General features: G+C 48.0%; 1 protein-coding gene across 1 annotated transcript in view; it reads right to left on the reverse strand.

Annotated features, from left to right (window-relative positions):
* LOC136624337 (gastrula zinc finger protein XlCGF57.1-like) overlaps positions 1-19,501 on the reverse strand; it is a 721,853-nt gene that overhangs the window by 648,191 nt on the left and 54,161 nt on the right. The window lies entirely within an intron of this gene.

Below are 19,501 nucleotides of genomic sequence, written 5' to 3' on the forward strand. Positions count from 1 at the left end.
TATCAGATACGACAAAGGCTTCAGCAAGGTGGAGAAGACTGTATCTTGGAAAATTACAAAGAGGAACAAGATACAACGGCGATTAGCTTGGCAGTTTAAGGAACTTGCAACGTCTTGCTCGAAGGACTGAGGAAAAAAAGAGAAGTGTCTGCTATGAATAAGGAACATGTGATTGATACAGCTGCCTGTCTGATTAACTTTTGCTATGGACAGTATTATGGACATATATGGTGATGCTCTATATCTGGACCAATGAGATGCTATATGCTTTGTGTAGCAACAGGAGGGTATAAAGCCCTGTGTAAGCCAGTAAAGTGTTGGCCATTACTCCCGTACAGGGATGCATACCAGACCTGTGTGTGGTGTTTTTCCTTTTCCGTCGACAACGGGACATTAGGGTGGGTTTTGACTGATGCTGTACTGATTGATTACCCTGACAGTTCTATTCTGTTGGCTGTTCGACATTTTACCAGCTGCAATAGTTTCCAGCATTCCGGCCGTCTTCACACTTGGCTGCAGCATTTACAGTACAGGCCATGCGGGGGAGATTTATAAAATGTCTTTCACGCGGTGCCGGTATTTTCTATAACAAATCTACTTAGTCTTTGAGAACTGCGGCAGATTCTAAATCCGCAGCGAGACTATTTATACTACAGATTTATGCTGCGGATTTTGAACCCCTGAAGAACAAAGGATAAAATCCACAGAAGTTTGGCAAGTAAGTCCGCAGCATAATACGAGCCATTTAGGCCACCTGCACACGAACGGATTTGCATTAAGGACTCCATGGCCGATGTCTGCACCAAATACCATCCATAGCATGCTACGGAAAAAGGCTTTTTCCTGCACACTTACGGAAACAAATTGCGGTTTCCACGAGCGGAGGAAATATCGCAGCACATTTCATTTTCGTGGGATGTTAGCATGGATGGCTTCCATTTAAGTTAATGGAAGCCGCTCGACCTGCGGTCCATCTGAAACTGACAGATCACAGATTCCAATTCATCACCTAGCGACGGTGTGGGGAAAAAAATTGAGAAAAAAATCTGTACAGTGCGTGTCCGACAGCGAGCCGTGTGGACCATCCGCAGTACAGATGAAGAACAGAATAGACAGGTACGAGCAGATGCCAGCCGGGCACAGGGTCAGACTCCATTGTGGGCTACCGCATACAGAAATCAACCTCTTTGTGTGCAGGCGGGCTTAGATGTGGATTTGGCCCCTGCGTATTTACTGCGTAATAGCTGCAAGCTACCACTGTGGAAAGCCCGTAGTAATCATGCTTCATGTGAAAGTGGCAGAAAGACTGAATTGGCAGTAAGTCCTCTGACGTAGATGTGACCAGAGACTGACATAGATAAGAATGATGGAACGTGACGTCATATTCAGAATCTCTCACCCACTGACATACCGATCATGGTCGCAGGGGTCGCAATAGCGATGCGGTGCCTGCACAGAGGGGGCCCAGAGGCCACCCTCCGCCATATACAAATGCACATACAGTGCATTACCGGCTTGTCGTACTGCCAGCCGCGTGATTATTACGGGTCAGACAACAGAAGAGCAGAAGAGGAGGAGAGAGGCAGGCAGGCACACACATAACATGGCTCGGAACAGAGGAAGCTGATGATGATGTCATACCCCTGCACTCCTGCACAGTGTACAGTATCTCTGTGCCTGCTGGTCTCCTCACACAGAGAACTGGTCCGGGGTATGTACCTATCTGTCTCTCTCATCTATCTATCTAACGACCTATAACTCTCATCTATCTATCTCTCTCATCTATCTATCTACCAAGCTCGCTCATCTACCTACCTATCTATCTCTCATCTAGCTACCTACCTATCTCATCTATCTACCTACCTATCTCTGTCATTTATAGATCTACCTACCTCTCTCATCTATCTCTCCATCTACCTACCTGTCTCTCTTGTTAGCGCAATTTTCGCTATTCGATATACTGTGGGTGCCATATTAGTTAGGAATAATGTACAGGCCTGGAGACCCCTTTAAAAGAGCACACGTCTAAATCATGTGTGCCAAGGTTCTCCTTTTATTTAGGCGGGTAAAAGTTTATATAAGGGAGGAGCTTCCCTTGAGCATGCTCTATTCTTTCTTGACTTGTCCGAAGGAAATACTTCCTGTGTTTCTCTCCAACCAGCCATTTCCTGTCCTTTTACATAAAGGCATTCCTAGATAGGTTTTCAACTGGTTAAAAAACAGTTTGACCAGTTTTTGGACACAAAGCACTGCTCCTTCAATGCTCGTGGAGGAAGGAAGGGGGGGGCGATGTTCCCTCCCCCCAGAGGATTAGATTAGAGACACAATATAGCATCTTCACAGCTTATAAAAATACAGAAAATACAGACAAGATGGTGAACCTCTCAGCCATCTACCACACTCTCATCTACCTACCTCTCTCATCTATCTATCTACCTTATCTGTCCAGCACTGCTATATAGTTATGCATCTCCCTGTATAGACTGTATATAATTGCACATTTTACACACAATTAAAAAATGCATCAAAAACACCTGCAGTTTCTTATAGTGTATGCGGCATCTTAAAAACGTTTGTGGTCTTTGAATACCGCATGCAGTTTTTTAAAATGTATTCTTTTATTTTATTTCAAAAGCATAACAAAAAACATGAACACACCCTAAGGCCGCTCTCACACATGCGTTCAGAAAACGCAGTTCTAAATTGTGGCATTTTTACTGCAAGTTCTAGCGGAGTTTTTGAACGCATGGTACAACATTTGACAGCGCTTCTAAATGCACCCCACCATTGTGATGCGTGAGGAGGTACGTTAAAAAACACAAAAATAGAACAGACAGCTCTCGAAAATCACGGCATTAGGAACACTGCATTCAAGCTCAGGTCTGAGTAACCCCATTAAGGTCAATGGGAGCATTGTACGGTGGTTAGCATGACGCTCGGGGCGCCGTGCTAATAGCGGTAAAGAGCGGTGTGAGATAGTGGCCTAAGGGGCTACAAACAAGTTTACCTGTAGTGCAGGATTTAGGCAGGGGTACAGGGGGTGGGGGAGGCCCTGAGCTGAACTTTTGCACCTGGGCCCCTGAGCCTTTAGGTACGCCCCTGCTCTCACCTCTCCTGTAAGCTGAAAGAGTATCTCTAGCGTGAGGGTGAATAAACTCTCCGCCATCTTGTCCCGGTTCCTCTCCATCCTTGTCGGGTCAATCAGGATAATTATCTGATATAGAAGCTAACAGCCGAGGATCCTGAAAGGGAAGAAGACGAGACAATGTAACATCATACAAAATCCGCTATAATAATACAATTACAAGGCATTCCCCCCTCTTCCCTTCCGCACCCCCGCTGAGCCCCAACACAGCCCCCTCCACACCCCACTGCTTGGCCCCCACTGCTGACCCCCAGTTCATTAGCACCATTATCAGCCATCTTCTGTCTTCCTGACTGACAGGACTGCCACACAGCGCCACGCTGTTCACAGCATTACCTGACTTGTCCCACAAAACCCAGACATGCTGGGTGCAAGGATGGAGAGGGGGCGGAGTCAGGTGATGCTAGGAACAAAGCCACTCTGGGTGATACATAGGGGGCACTATAACTAAGTGGGGCAACAAAGGCAGCATTACAGCTTAGTGAAGGCACAAAGGGACTTCTTAATTAAAGGGAAAGAGACATTACTAATTTGCCAGACCACAGAAGATGCATTAGTACTACAGGGGAGTTACTGAGAGGTTAATTGGGGCAGTGTCAGGATGGACAGAGTGTGCAGGGACAAGTCAAAGCTGGAAGAAGTCTTCATGGTGGTCTGGGCCCAGAGAAAGAAGATAAATGGATGACCACAATCAGAGGACACATCACCTGTGATCACTGAAGGTAACTACACTGTAATAACTAACACTGGAGGTAACTGCACTGTAATAACTAATAATGGAGGTAACTGCACTGTAATCACTAATACTGGAGGTAACTGCACTGTAATCACTATCTCTGTTTACAGCTGGTATGTTTTAGAGCTCTACCATCACTCTGAGGGGATCAGTAAGCTTCCAACGCACAAGGATACACGGAATACAAGAACTTCTTAATGTGTGCATTTCTCCTTAGATCTACATTAGTTAATCACATTGCAGTGAGGCTACATTCACACGAGGAGCTTTAGAAGAGGTTTTGGAGAGTCTGTGAAGAGCAGCATTTAAAAAACAAAAACACCCCAAAAATGTTTAAAAAAATAAAGCAGCGGTGGCGTGGCAAGCTAATGGAGGAGTAGGACACATCTCTGCTCGGCTCCAGCACCCGGCCCTAGTTATCCTTAATGCGGATGACCCAGACCCGGCTTTTAACGGACATGCCGAGGGGGAAGAAGAGGGGAGCATCACAGACCTCCCTGGACGACCCCAGAAGAAATATAACCGTCTTCCTGAGAAGAACAGCGGGAGCGGAGTCCCATGCGGCCGCTCCCAAGATGGCGCCCGCAGCACTTCCAGCGCAGCAATCAAGCCCTGAATCAGACCTCGACCAGCAGCAAGGAGCGAGAGCCCAGGGCAGACCTGGAGGCCGCGGTAGTCCGACAGCAGACCCTGGAACTACCAGCCACCACCACAGCGGAATCAGCGAAGAATCGTCCGCGGGAAGAGATACCCCGATACCCGCCGGTGGCCGCACGGAGGGGAGAAGAGGAGGAGCGGCATGGCGGGACGGAGACTTAGCACCCGTGGCAGCGGGACGCGAATCCCCGGTACTCACAAGCGGTCTCGCGGAGGGAGTGAGAGGAGGGGCGGCGAACCGGTACAGAGGCACAGCTTCCGAGACGGCGGGGAGTGTACCCCAGGTACTCGCGGCGGCAGTGAAGAGGGGGGGAGGGGAGGAGCTGCGAGCCGGGACAGTGGCACAGCATCCAAGGCGGCAGGAACGGTGAGTGCAGCTGGCAGGCCAGCTACAGAGGAGTGGGGAGACATAAACAGCCCAGAGCCAGGGTCCCCTGGGGCACACGTAGCCCCCCCCCCCCCTCACATTACTATGGAGAAACCCTCAGGAGATGAGGAGAAAAAGCATGGAGCACAGGAGGAAGGAGGCCCACATCAGCCCCCCTCGTCCAAAGGGTCCCTAATGCCACAGAGGGAGACAGCAATGACCCCTACGAGCAGTAAGCCCTGTGCAGGGGAGAAACCAAATAAGGGACTCCCGCAGCACACAGAGAATGGGGGAGAACCCCCACCACAAGATTCACCCCAGACCAGCGCCCGCTCCCCACCAACGCACGGCTCCACGTCACTGCTCAGCTCCCCACCGCCGCACAGTTTCTCAGAATTGTACTCCGGGCAGAGAGGCCCTACCATGGGCTCCGCAAACAGCCCTTACCCTTACCCCAACAAGCCAGCTACAGTAATGTCTCAGCCGCAGCAAAGTGACCCACTGCCGCTAAAAAAGCGCTATTCAGAAGAGGCCCAGACAGACCGATTCCCAGGCTGCAACAAAACCCAAATCGACGCAGGGGTCAAACGACCAGGGGGAACCCAGTAACAGAGAGAGTCAAATATCAACACTTAGACAATCCACCCAGATCCCAACCCTCCCCCCCCCCCCCCCCCACGCAGGTGGAAGATGAAGACTGGGATTGGAAAAAACGCCTCAAGGCTCTCCCGACCCAGGACAACATGGATGCTCTATTCCAGCAACTGGAAGACGTCCGTAAGGAAGATATGGCTTTCCTGCAACACTAGATCCGACAAATAGGCCAGAGAGTAGAGGCAGTAGAAGAGGCGCAGGAGAAGACCACTGATACCCTAGAAACCCATAACCAAGCTTAGGCAGACCTTTAGTTCTAGGGGATATACAGTGGCCCCTTTTCGTTTCCGTTTACATTTATGTTGTATGTTTCGCCCTTCTGTTTTCCCCCCACTTCCTCTTTCCTCATGTGCCCTTCCACAGCAGGTCCCCCCCTCCAACCCATTCAAGAGAGAAAGAAAGCACCCACCCACCCCCATACTGAATTTTGAATAGCGAATTTAACCTTTTACTCATTCAATACTAAAGGGCTGAACAGCCCACAGAAAAGAAGACAGCTCCTCTACCATCTCCACAGAAAAAAGGTGATGGTGGCTCTGTTGCAAGAGACCCATTTCAAAATGGAGTGTGTGCCAATCTGTTCCTCCTCTTACTACCCAACTTGGCTACATGGCCCCAACCCCCTCAGAAAGGTGGGAGGAGTCTGCATCGCCCTTCATAGAACCCTCCAGAATCAACAAATCGATTCAGTGATCCACCTGGGAGGAAGGTATATTTTCCTCAAGCTGGAAATACTAGGCTTTGTAATCACCTTTGCCAATATTTATCTCCCAAACCAGAACCAAGTACCTTTTGCAACAAGATTGCTGAAGGCCCTGACCAACTTCGCAGATGGATCAAGAATAATTCTGGGTAGAGACCTTAACATGGTAATGGACACCACCGTGGACTCCTCTTTGTATAAGTCCTTCGTCTCCCGATCGGCAACCAGGACTCTTAAGAATAAATTAGACACACTACAGCTAGTTGACTTATGGAGAATCCTACTCCAGAGTCTCGGGACTACACTTTCCATTCAGCAGCTCACAACTCCTACAGCAGGATTGATTATCTTCTGATCTCACATAGTCTTCTAGATAGTGCCCCGTCCTGCTCACACGGAGACCTATCATGGTCGGACCATTCCCCAGTCTTTGGAGGTCTTGCGGGCTGGGGATCTACCCCAAGATACCAGTCCTGGAGACTAAATGATAATTTCCTAAGAGGCCCCATCTGTGTCGCCGCAATTAGAAAAGAGATTGAAATCTTCAAAGAGTCACATCTAGCAGATCAAACACCCGCGCCAATAAAGCAGGAGACACTTAAATGTATCCCAAGAGGTGTGTTAATCTCCCAAGGTTCCAGAATCAAAAAAGAAAGATCCGCTACCCTATCGGGCCTACTAGCCTCTCTGAGAGCCAAGGAAACTGCTAACAAACGCAAACAAAGCGAAGTCCTGAGATCAGAAATCTCATCAATCCGACAACAGATCCTTGAGATTTTAGACCAGCGCTCGTTGGCCCTCAGAGACAAGCTTAAAAAAGGGTCATTTGAGTATGGAGACAAATGTGGGAACCGACTTGCCAGAACCCTCCACCCCAGGGCCCACTTACGTATATACCCAAAATACAATCTACCAGTGGCCATCTGATCCACAACACCAAAGACATCCTAGAGGAATTTAAATCTTACTGTGATAATCTCTATAATATCACCACAGACACCCAATCCACAACACCACTGCTTAAAAGCGAGATAGACACTTATCTATCCAATCATGCACCCAAGAGCCTAGCATCTGCAGAGGCGGATAAACTAGATCTAGACTTTTCACCCCAAGAACTATTAGATATAATCCAAAATCTAAAAGTAAATAAGAGTCCAGGGCCAGATGGCTATACGGCCAGATTCTATAAACTATTTGCCGAAGAACTCTCCCCAATAGCTTTAGAAGCATTTAACTCAGTAAATAGAGGATGCCCATTCCCCAAACAGGTGCAGCAAGCCCATATCACCATCATCCTCAAACCGGGTAAGGACCCCTCGGCCTGCGGGAGTTATAGACTGATATCGCTAATAAACGTAGATATTAAGATGTTTGCCAAACTGATAGCAAACAGACTCCAGAACCTAATCCCTAGACTGATCCACTTGGAGCAAGTTGGCTTTGTCCTAGGCAGAGAGGCAAGGGACAACACCATCAAAACGATGTCCCTAATAGCCAGAGCCAAAGCAACAAAAAACCCTTTATGTCTCCTTTCAATTGACGCGGAAAAGCGTTTGATAGGGTAAGTTGGGCCTTCCTCTCTGCCACTTTGAAAAAATTGGACTGGGCCCACGGATGCTCCAGTGGATCATGGCCCTATATCAAGACCCTACGGCTAGGATCAGAGTAAATGGAACCCTGTCTGACCCGCTCAGAGTAAGCAATGGGACGAGGCAGGGGTGTCCCCTCTCCCCCTTTCTATACATCCTAACCATGGAGACCCTAGCCAACGCCATTCGAAGTAATGACTAGATTAAATGCGTCAGTGTCAGCTCCTCGGAACACAAAATGGCACTATGATTTATTGTGGTATCTATCCAACCCCCGAGTCAGCATGCCCGTAGTTCTAAAGGAATTTAAAAAGTTCGGAAGGATCAACATATACAAAATTAATGCGTAGAAATCAGAGGCCCTAAACATTTCTCTCCCGCAGGCCGAGGTCTCCCACTTGGAGTCGGTACTCCCCTTTCGCTGGGTTGGTTCCCACTTAAAGTATCTGGGAGTCGATATCCCCGCAGAGCTATCACTAAGCTTTAAACTAAACTTCACTCCCTTTGCTGAGAAACTCGAGAGAGACCTTAGCAAATGGAGCCCCCTTTATCTCTTATGAAATGGTCGAGTCAACGCAATTAAAATGGATGTATTGCCCCGATTTCTATATCTCTGTCAAACAATCCCGATCGGGCTCCCAAGAACATTCCTGAAAAAAATCAGATCCCTAATTTCGAACTCCATTTGGAAAGGACGCAAACCGCGTCTGTGTTACTCACTGCTAAAGAGGGGAAAAGAAAAGGGGGTCCTGGGCCGCCCAGACTTTTCCCTCTACCACAAGGCTAACATTGCAAATTGTGTCCTAGACATCCTTAAAAGTAGAAGCGCAAGGCTTTGGGTAGATATAGAACACGCAGGTGAAATAGATGGCCTATACGGAGCCCCCTGGATTCTGCCCAAATGGATTAAGTCGATACCGAACATCTCCCCCTTTGGCCTACAACTATTTAAGACATGGGCGACTTTTGTCCCCCAATATAGACTGGTCACAGTCACAGGCCCCCTAACCCCGCTCATAGCAAATCCCCTATTTGAAGCTACTATAAGCCAGAAGGGACTGCTGTCTATCCCAGCGGAGCCAACCCCCAGACTGAGGGACATAGTGACGCAGACGGGCCTGGAACCCATGACCGAGATCTTAGAGCAGTTCCCACCTCAGACAAGGTCCTGGCTTCAATACCTGCAGCTGAGAGGCTTTGTGAGTACGCGGATTCCGAAAGAAAACCTGACGGCGCCGCTGATGGAGTTTGAGCAACTCTGCATATCAAGCCTAAGCCAGAGGCACATGATCTCCACGTTATATAAGATGTTGCTGGATCGGGAGACGGAGGAGGAGACCCCGAACTATAGGGAGGCCTGGGAACGGGAATTAGGGGAAAGCATCACGGAGGAGGACTGGTGTAAAATTTGGGCCCTAACCCACAAGCTATCCACGGCTGGCAAAATAGAAGACCTCAACTATAGGTGGTATAGGACCCCCGACCACCTACAGAGGATCTTTCACCAGTCCTCTCCCGTGTGCTGGAGATGCAGTGGGAGCCGAGGCACAATGACCCACATCTGGTTGGACTGTCGACCAGTGGCTGACCTATGGGACGGGGTGACAACCCTATATAACCACATCAACCACTCAAGAGTGAGAATGACACCAAAACTAGCCCTGCTCTCACTGTTTGTGGGCAGCAAGAGAGAGACGCTAAATCAAGTCTCCTAAAACATTTCATATTAGCAGTGAGAAGACTCATCCCAAGGTTCTTGCGCTCTCCAACCGTTCCAACTAGGGGCATGTGGGTTGAAGAACTCCATACCCTCATGAGATTTGACGAACTGGGAGCCGAAGACCCAAAATCTTGGGAAGCATACTACAAGACATGGCAGCCATGGGTAGCGTTCAGAGGGTCGGACGACCTTAAACGATGGTTAGATCAAGGCTCACTTGACTAAACCACCACCCAGACCAGCGTTCAGAGGACTCTCCACCCAGAGTCATTCCTCTGCATTTATTTCTCCTTCCAGCCCCCACTCCCACCCCACCCCCCCTTTCCCTCCTCGTCTATTTCCCTTCCTCCTCCCCTTCTGTCCATGTGTGTGTTTTAGATAAGCTAAGTTTACATGAATGGAAAGGTGGTACTGCTCCTACAATCTTAACCCCTTAGTGACGGCCCCATCGGGAAACTACGTCTTGTCTGAGTGGGCTTTAATCCTAGAGGACGTAGTATTATGCGTCCTCTTAGGATTAATGCCCCTCAGGCTCTGGACGTGACAGCTCCATGCTGTCGGTGCCCGCAGGTAGTTGACAGCATGGAGCTGTCATCCCGGGCTGCGGGCAGTCCCCCCCGACATTGGGATTGGCGCTATCCAATGGATAGTGCCGATCGCAATAAAGTGAAAAAAAAGTGAAAAAAGTTAGATCTTCAGCTGCCCTGATGAATCAGATCCATCAAGGCAGCTGAAAATACTCACCTGGCTTGTCCGTGATGTCCCTTGGTGAATGGGTCCTCCGGTCCCCGGCGCCGCTCTTCTCTGCATGTGCGCCAGACGTATGACGTTACACGCATGAGCAGAAGGCCGGGAGCCCCGGCAGATTCAAAATCTCCTGGCTCCCGGCTCCTGAAGGTAGCCGTAAACCAGGAGATGTCCCCGGGATAGCCGTGATCGCGAAAAAGTTAAACATTTTTTTTTTTAAAGTGTCAGTTTCACCTCCCCTCATGGATCGGATCCATGAGGGGAGGTGAAAATCCTCACCTCAGGTCCTCCAGCGATGTCCTTATCTCCCGGGACATGATAACCAATGGATAACAGTGATCATGTAAAGTAAAAAAAAAATTTAAAAAAGTGAAAAAAATTTTTTTTTAAAGTAAAAAAATGTTAAAAAAGCTTACGTTTTCATCTCCCCTCATGGATCATATGGATTTATCAGCGGACCTTACCCCAGCTTCTGCGCACGCGCCCGTCGCCAAAATGGCAGACGCATGCACAAAAGCCGTGGATTGCCAGGGGAATTTAAAAATTTCCCCGCTCCTGCTACAAAACGTAGCCGAGAGCTCAGAGATTTCACGGAGAGCCGCAGTGAGCGGTTCCTGATCACGTGTTCGCCGTTATCCAATGGATAATGGCAACCACGTCAAAGTAAAAAAAAGGTGAAGCTTCATCTCCCCTCACCGATGCGATCGGTGAGAGGAAATTAAACTTTTTACCGGAGGCCTCCGTATTTAAACCCCGACGTGAACTTCCTCCGTGAACTTTCCTGGATTCTGCACATGCGACCACCAGCAAAACACCGGACACATGCGCAGGAGTCGGGGGGCCCAGGAAATTTAAAATCTCCTTACTCCCAGCGATCAATGGTCGCCGAGAGACTAGAGCAGTGACCTTGTTGAGCGGTCGCTGGTCACGTGATAAAAAGGTCGCGATCTACCTTAGGCCGGTCTCACATGACCAGATAGGAATTACGGATTCCGCATGCTTCTGATCCGCGGTAATACACAGATCAATCGCATTGGATTACACAATTCCGCTCACATTAGTGGGTCGGAATTACGTAATCCACTCGCAGAAAAGAGAACGCAACAGGTTCTATTTTACTGCGGATATCCGCAACATAGAGCCCATTGTACTCCATGGTCGCTGATATACCCGCAGCCCATACGCAACTACATTGTGTACGGACTGTGGGTACCAGTGTCATCGCTAAGCGCCGGTGCGGGAAAAACAAACAAAAAAATATGTAATGCGAATGACCGCCTGTGTGAGTAGGCAGTTATGCGCAGTACATTACGCGGCCGTACGCAGGGCTCACACCCAGGCTCACAGCTGGGATTCACTTCAGGCCTCCGCAAGCGGATTCCACATACGGCCGCGTGAGCCCGGCGTTATTCAGACCGCTACCTGTCATACGTATTTTACAAGAAGCCCCGGGAACGCTTGCCTTCATGCAGTTCCAGGAGCAGCTTGTTGAGCGCCCTCTGTGTGAGACCGTCGCACCTCATCAAGATTACGAAGACTAACGGAGTGCCATTTTTTACACACCATACCTGCCGCTGAGGTCACGAAATACCCCCCAAAAAGCATGAGAGGAGGGGGCATACCCGGTTTTATTGCCCCATGTACCCATCCCAACCAGCCTCCGTCATTACCCCTGTCTTCGGAAATACCACACAGTTCACATTATTACTTTTATCTAAGATTTGGGAATGCCGAAAAGGGTGCGGACGGGGGGGAATCTTTAAACCGTGCCAATTTTTATTCCGCACAAGTGGGCAATGGGGCCAGGAATTTATTCATCTGTGCCCTGCAATCCAACGGGTGTTCCCTCCATTACAGGCCTTGCCATGTGTCCTGTAAGTAGATTAGGGACACAATGGGTATGTTTCTGAACACGGGACAAACGGGGGAATCCATTTTGGGGTGAATGTCTTCATTACTGTGTACACTGTACAAAAAAACTGTTTTTAAATTGACAAAATTGCCAAAAAAATGAAAATCGTAATTTTTTCCTTCTGGTTTGCTTAGATTCATTCAAATACTGTGGGGTCAAAATACGCAGTAGACCCCTAGATGAATTTAGGGGGTCTAGTTTTCAAAATGGGGTCATTTCGGGGGCGTGGCCTGAAGAGCACCGAGACGGACGCTGCAGACTAATCTCCGCTCGGCAAGGGCACTCAAAAGCGGATAAAAAGCACCAAACAAATCACCCCAGGGAGCCCAACAACGCACCTGAGGTGAAGGATGACAAGGACAAGGACATCCAAATCAGTCCCGACCAGACTGGAGACTTTCTTCACGGCGCGCGGAGCAGCAGTCAATATGGATGCTGAAGAGGCTTCCTGCTCCGGCGCTCGGGAAGGGATGACAAGCGGCTGTAAAGATAAATCATCAGAGAAGGAGAAACAGCAGGGGGCTGTCGGAAGAACTAATACAGCAGAGGACACCTCTCAGCAGCCGGTGAGAGATAACAATGTGGAGGAGGGAAAGAAGAAGGGGGGCACAGATGCAGGGCTCTCTCCCATTAAGATGGCGCCGACCACGCTGCTCCAGGAGCGTTCATCTCCCTCCCCCACAGGCAGCCCAGAGAAGCAGAGACAGAAAATGTCTCCTGCTGAAGAAATTGAGGCCAGCTCTGCTACATTCCTCAAGAAGGATGAAGGGAATGTCATTAAAAGCCTTTCTGCACTTGACAGACCAGTGACAGAACTGTACATCAAAGAGTTAGTAATGGCTCTCAGTGACACTATTCACGCCGACATTAAAAGCCTAACCTCTAATCTAAACGCATCAGTATCAGAAGTTAGGAACAGAGTGGAAAAAACAGACAACAAACTGGAAGAAATAGTCATATCCCACAATTCACTTATAGACGCCCACTATGGACTGGAAGAAAAAGTATCTAAACTCCAAAGCAAATTAACTCCTTAGTGACCAGGCTTTTTTGCTTTTTTCCATTTTTGTTTTTTCCTGCTCCCTTTTAAAAAATTGTAGCTCCTTTATTTATCCATCGACGTCGCTGTATGAGGGCTTGTTTTTTGCGGGACGAGTTGTATTTTTCAATGGCACTATTTATTGTACCATATAATGTACTGAAAAACTTTTTAAAAATTCTTAGCGGAGAGAAATGGGAAAAAAAACGACATTCCACCATCTTTCGGTGCCTCCTGTTTCTACGGCGCACAAACTGCAACAAAAGCAACCTGATATTTTTATTCTATGGGTCAGTACGATTACTACAATACCAAACTTATATAGTGTTTTTTTTGCTGTAGTACTTGTATTTGTTTTTTTAAGATATTTAATTTTTTTCAATTATTTTCTGCGGTCATTTTGTGCGCGCAATAACTTTTTTATTTTTCTGTCGACGTAGTTGTGCGAGGGCTCAATTTTTGCAGGATGTCCTGTAGTTTCAGATAGTATCAATTTGGAATACATACAACTTTTTGATCGCTTTTTATTGCATTTTTTCTGAAAGACGGTAACTAAAAAAGTGTATTTCTGGCATTCTTTATTTTTTTTTTTTCGGACGACTTTCACCGTGCAGGATAAATAATGCACTACTTCGATAGATCGGATTTTTATGGACGCGGCGATACCAAATACATATTTTTATTTTATGATTTCGTTTTTTAATAATTGATATTGCAAAAGGGGGGTGATTTAAACTTTTATAACTTTTTTTTTTTTACAATTTAAAAAACTTTATTGATCTTTTTTTTTTACTTTACTTTGAAGTCCCCCTGGGGGACTTTAACATGCAATGCTTTGATCGCTCCTGCAGTATGACGTAATGCTATAGCATTACGTCATACTGCTTTTTTACAGGCAGTCTATCAAGCCACCCTGTGTGGATAGCTTGATAGGCAGTCTGCTAAGGCAGCCCTGGGGCCATTCATTAGGCCCCCGGCTGCCATGACACATGCACGGCTCCCCCGATCTCACCGCGCGGGGGGGGGGGGCATGTGGGACCCCCGAACAGTGTTCAGGGCATTTAAAGGGTTAATAGCCGCGAACGGCCGAGCGCGGCTATTGCCCGCGGGTGTCAGCTGTAATAAACAGCTGACGCCCGTGCTGCATGGAGGGAGATAGCGGCGCTACCTCCCTCCATACACGTCCTGCAGCTGCAGGATGTAAAAACACTATAGGGTGGTCACTAAGGTGTTAATAGATCTTGAGGACAGAAACAGACGCAATAACGTCAGTATTAGAGGATTGTCGGAAAAGGCCTGTAATGCAGAAATTTTCACGTACAGTATGTCACGCGGCTTATGAAAAAACTCCTCCCCAATACCCCCGAACAAGAACTAATGATTGATAGAGCACACCGGCTCCCGCGCCCAAAATTCTTAAAAGACGACAGCCCCAGAGACATCATAGTGCGCATTCACTATTTTCGCACCAAAGAAGCCCTGATGGGTGCGGCTAGGAAATTGCCATCACTCCCTAGCCCATACGGCAACATCCGTATCTTCATAGACCTCTCGCAAACAACAATGGAGGCGAGAAGGAGCTTTGCGTCTGCCACCATAGCTATGAGAAATGCTGGTATCGTATATAGATGGGGCTTCCCCACCAAACTAATTGTAACCAAAGAAAATGGAACACACATTTTTCTGAATCCTGATGATGCTGCCCGAGCTCTGAAGTCTTGGGGAATACAACTACAGACCACCGAACGGCCCCATGCACCTGAAGGTTCCAAAACAAGCCGCCAGCCTGTCAACAGAAACTCCTCAAGCCAGAAATAATACAATACCTCATCACCCTGCTGTCAAAAGGCACATTATTATGAGTGCCCACCTGCCCATGCCAGACATTTCACCCCCGAATGCACATACCAGCGTCAGCTTGCTATGCTATTTTCACGTTCTTTGACGTTTTCCTCCCCCGAGGATTCTTTATTTGCATCGGTCCTTTTTCTCACGGGGAGAAACGCCTGAAGGACTGTCATGTTTGGTTTTACTGTTATTGCTCTATTTCAGGCATCCTTGATTTCCACAGATACCCAGACGTCCAAAAGCAAACATCACCACCCTCGTCATGGCTCTGAAAATTCTTTCCATAAACGCCAACGGCCTGAATTCTCCATACAAAAGACGTGCCGTTTGGAAGGACTCAATCTCGTACGACGCGGATATAGTATGTATTCAAGAGACTCACTTGCTGGAGACAGACACCGGTTATATGACACATAACACATTTCAACAAAAGATTTCGCTTGTGCCCCCAAAAAGCATGCAGGGGTTATGATCGCATTTAAAGAAAATGTAACATTTGTGGTAGAAAAACAAATATGTGATATAAAGGGCCGATACATAATCTTGGTGGGTTCCCTAAGCAACACCCCACTCACATTAGTTAATGTGTATGTTCCAAATACGAAACAGATTAGCTTTCTTAACAAACTCACCAAAAAATAAACCAGATAGCTAAGGGCTCTGTAATTATGTGTGGTGATTTCAACCTAGTCCCAGACGGAACAGCAGATACCACTAACCAAAGACTAATGAAAGGAACCACGTTAAACAATTGGCTACACAGCTCAGCATTATATGACACCTTTCGATGTGTTAATGCCTCCGCCAGGGAATTTTCATATTTCTCCCCCACACACGGAACCTTCTCACGAATCGATTTGTGCCTGGTGGACAAAAACCTTCTGGTAAAAGTGTCTAGATCAGAAATAGGCACGGACACGTGGTCGGATCATGCCCCGACGTTGACACATGTAATGCTGGACGGAAAATGTCAAAACAACAAGATGTGGAGGAATAACACATATTTAATGAGTTTACCTAACCATAAAAAAGATATACACAATGCCCTAAAGGAGTACTTTGTACTGAACAACACCCCGGGTATAGATCTTATGACCCTATGGAATGCTCATAAGTCATATATAAGAGGCATTCTTATAAAAATGGGTGCTAGATTTAAAAGAGATAAGGCTAGGAGGACTGAAGAACTCTTAAACCAAATGTCTCAAAAAGAAAAAGAAGCACAACAACTTCCCTCCCCTAAAACACTAGAGGATCTACGAAAAGTAAGACTAGATCTCCGAAAAATTTTACTAGGAGACTTTGAAAGAGAGGTGAATGCTAATAGAGCAAACATATACTCATCCTTAAACAAGCCCTCAAAATGGATGGCACAGTTAACTAAAAGGAAATCATTAAAAGCCAACATTCCTTATATCTGGAATTCCACAAAAAAGTTATCCACAACAGTTGAATCCCTAAAAAAATATAAAGCACCTGGCCCAGATGGGTACTCTGCAGAGTATTACCAAAATTTTTGGGATATTTTATCCCCATTCGCAGCAAACACATTCAACACCGCCATGCAAAGAGGAAAATTCCCGGAAGAAATGCTTCAAGCAACGATAGTAGTTCTGCCCAAACCTGGCAAAAATCCAAATGATCCAGCCAATTTTCGGCCTATATCGTTGCTTAACACAGACGTAAAAATTTATGCAAAGACCCTCGCCAACAGATTGTTAAACCTACTCCCAAATTTAATTCACTCCGATCAGCTGGGTTTTGTCAAGGGTAGACAGGCGTCAGATGGTACGAGGAGAATAGTAAATCTACTCCATAAAATTGACTTTTCAAAAATACCAGCGATTCTAGTAGCCTTAGATGCCGAAAAGGCTTTTGATAGGGTCCACTGGGGTTTTGCCTTTGAAACCTTGATAAAATATGCCATGGGTGAGGACTAGAGATGCGCGAGCACCAAAATGCTCGGGTGCTCGTTACTCGAGACGAACTTTTCGCGATGCTCGAGGGTTCGTTTCGAGTAACGAACCCCATTGAAGTCAATGGGCGACCCGAGCATTTTTGTATATCGCCGATGCTCGCTAAGGTTTTCATTTGTGAAAATCTGGGCAATTCAAGAAAGTGATGGGAACGACACAGCAACGGATAGGGCAGGAGAGGGGCAACATGTTGGGCTGCATCTCAAGTTCACAGGTCCCACTATTAAGCCACAATAGCGGCAAGAGTGCCCCCCCCCAACAACTTTTACTTCTGAAAAGCCCTCATTAGCAATGGATACCTTAGCTAAGCACCACACTACCTCCAACAAAGCACAATCACTGTCTGCATGACACTCCGCTGCCACTTCTCCTGGGTTACATGCTGACCAACCCCCCCCGCACGACGCAGTGTCCACAGCGCACACCAAACTGTCCCTGCCGAGCCTTCAGCTGCCCTCATGCCACGCCACCCTCCCTGGAACCCACCCGCTGTACATAAAAATATCCCATTGCAGTGCCCTGGACAGCAGAGCTAACGTCAGATGAAATGCAGGTGGGCTTCGGCCCACACTGCATGCCCCAGTCAGACTGGGGTTCTTTTGAAGTGGACACAGATGCATTTACAACTCCCTGTCGACCCACAGCATGGGTGGCTCCCTGGAACCCACCGGCGGTACATAAAAATATCCCATTGCATTGCCCATCACAGCTGAGGTAACGTCAGCTGTAATGGAGGTGGGCTAAAAATTAATTTGATTACACTGTAGGCGAGGGCCCACAAAAATTGGTGTATCAACAGTACTAATGTACCTCTGAAAAATTGCCCATGCCCAACCAAGAGGGCAGGTGAAACCCATTAATCGCTTTGGTTAATGTGGCTTAATTGGTAACTAGGCCAGGAGGCAGCCCAGTTAAAATAAAAATTGGTTGAGGTGAAAGTTTCAACGCTTTAATGAGCATTGAAACGTATAAAAATTGTTTACAAAAATTATATGACTGAGCCTTGTGGGCCTAAGAAAAATTGCCCGTTCGGCGTGATTATGTGAGGTTTCAGGAGCAGGAGCAGGAGGAGGATGAATATTATACACAGATTGTTGAAGCGAAAAGGTCCCCGTTTTTGATGGTGATAGAGAACAATGCTTCCATCCGCGGGTGCAGCCTACGTATTGCTTAGGTATCGCTGCTGTCCGCTGGTGGAGAGGAGAAGTCTGGGGAAATCCAGGCTTTGTTCATCTTGATGAGTGTAAGCCTGTCGGCACAGTCGGTTGACAGGCGGGTACGCTTATCTGTGATGATTCCCCCAGCCGCACTAAACACCCTATCTGACAAGACGCTAGCCGCAGGACAAGTAGGCACCTCCAGGGCATACAGCACGAGTTCAGGCCACGTGTCCAGCTTTGACACCCAGTAGTTGTAGGGGGCAGAGGCGTCACGGAGGACGGTCGTGCGATCGGCTACGTACTCCCTCACCATCCTTTTACAGTGCTCCCGCCGACTCAGCCGTGACTGGGGAGCGGTGACACAGTCTTGCTGGGGAGCCATAAAGCAGTCAAGGGCCTTAAAGAGTGTTGCCCTGCCTGTGCTGTACATGCTGCCTGATCTCCGCGCCTCCCCTGCTACCTGGCCCTCGGAACTGCGCCTTCGGCCACTAGCGCTGTCGTATGGGAATTTTACCATCAGTTTGTCCGCCAGGGTCCTGTGGTATAGCAAAACTCTCGAACCCCTTTCCTCTTCGGGTATGAGAGTGGAAAGGCTCTCTTTATACCGTGGGTCGAGCAGTGTGTACACCTAGTAATCCGTAGTGGCCAGAATGCGTGTAACGCGAGGGTCATGAGAAAGGCATCCTAACATGAAGTCAGCCATGTGTGCCAGGGTACCTGTACGCAACACATGACTGTCCTCAGTAGGAAGATCACTTTCAGGATCCTCCTCCTCCGCCTCCTCCTCCTCCTCCTCCTCCTCCTTAGGCCATACACGCTGAAAGGATGACAGGCCAGCAGCATGTGTATCCTCACCAGTGGGCCAAGCTGTCTCTTCCCCCTCCTCATCTTCCTCCTCCTCACCGCGCTGAGATATAGACAGGAGGGTGCTCTGACTATCCAGCGACATACTGTCTTCCCCCGGCTCTGTTTCCGAGCGCAAAGCGTCTGCCTTTATGCTTTGCAGGGAACTTCTCAAGAGGCATAGCAGAGGAATAGTGACGCTAATGATTGCAGCATCGCCGCTCACCACCTGGGTAGACTCCTCATACAGAGGTTGCGTTGGAGGAGGAGGAGGAGGGTGCTTTAGTGGAGGAAGCATACACCGCCGCAGATACCACCACCGAGCTGGGGCCCGCAATTCTGGGGGTGGGTAGGACGTGAGTGGTCCCAGGCTCTGACTCGGTCCCAGCCTCCACTAAATTC

Source organism: Eleutherodactylus coqui, chromosome 4 (genome assembly GCF_035609145.1).
Source record: "Eleutherodactylus coqui strain aEleCoq1 chromosome 4, aEleCoq1.hap1, whole genome shotgun sequence".
Lineage (NCBI taxonomy): Eukaryota > Metazoa > Chordata > Amphibia > Anura > Eleutherodactylidae > Eleutherodactylus > Eleutherodactylus coqui.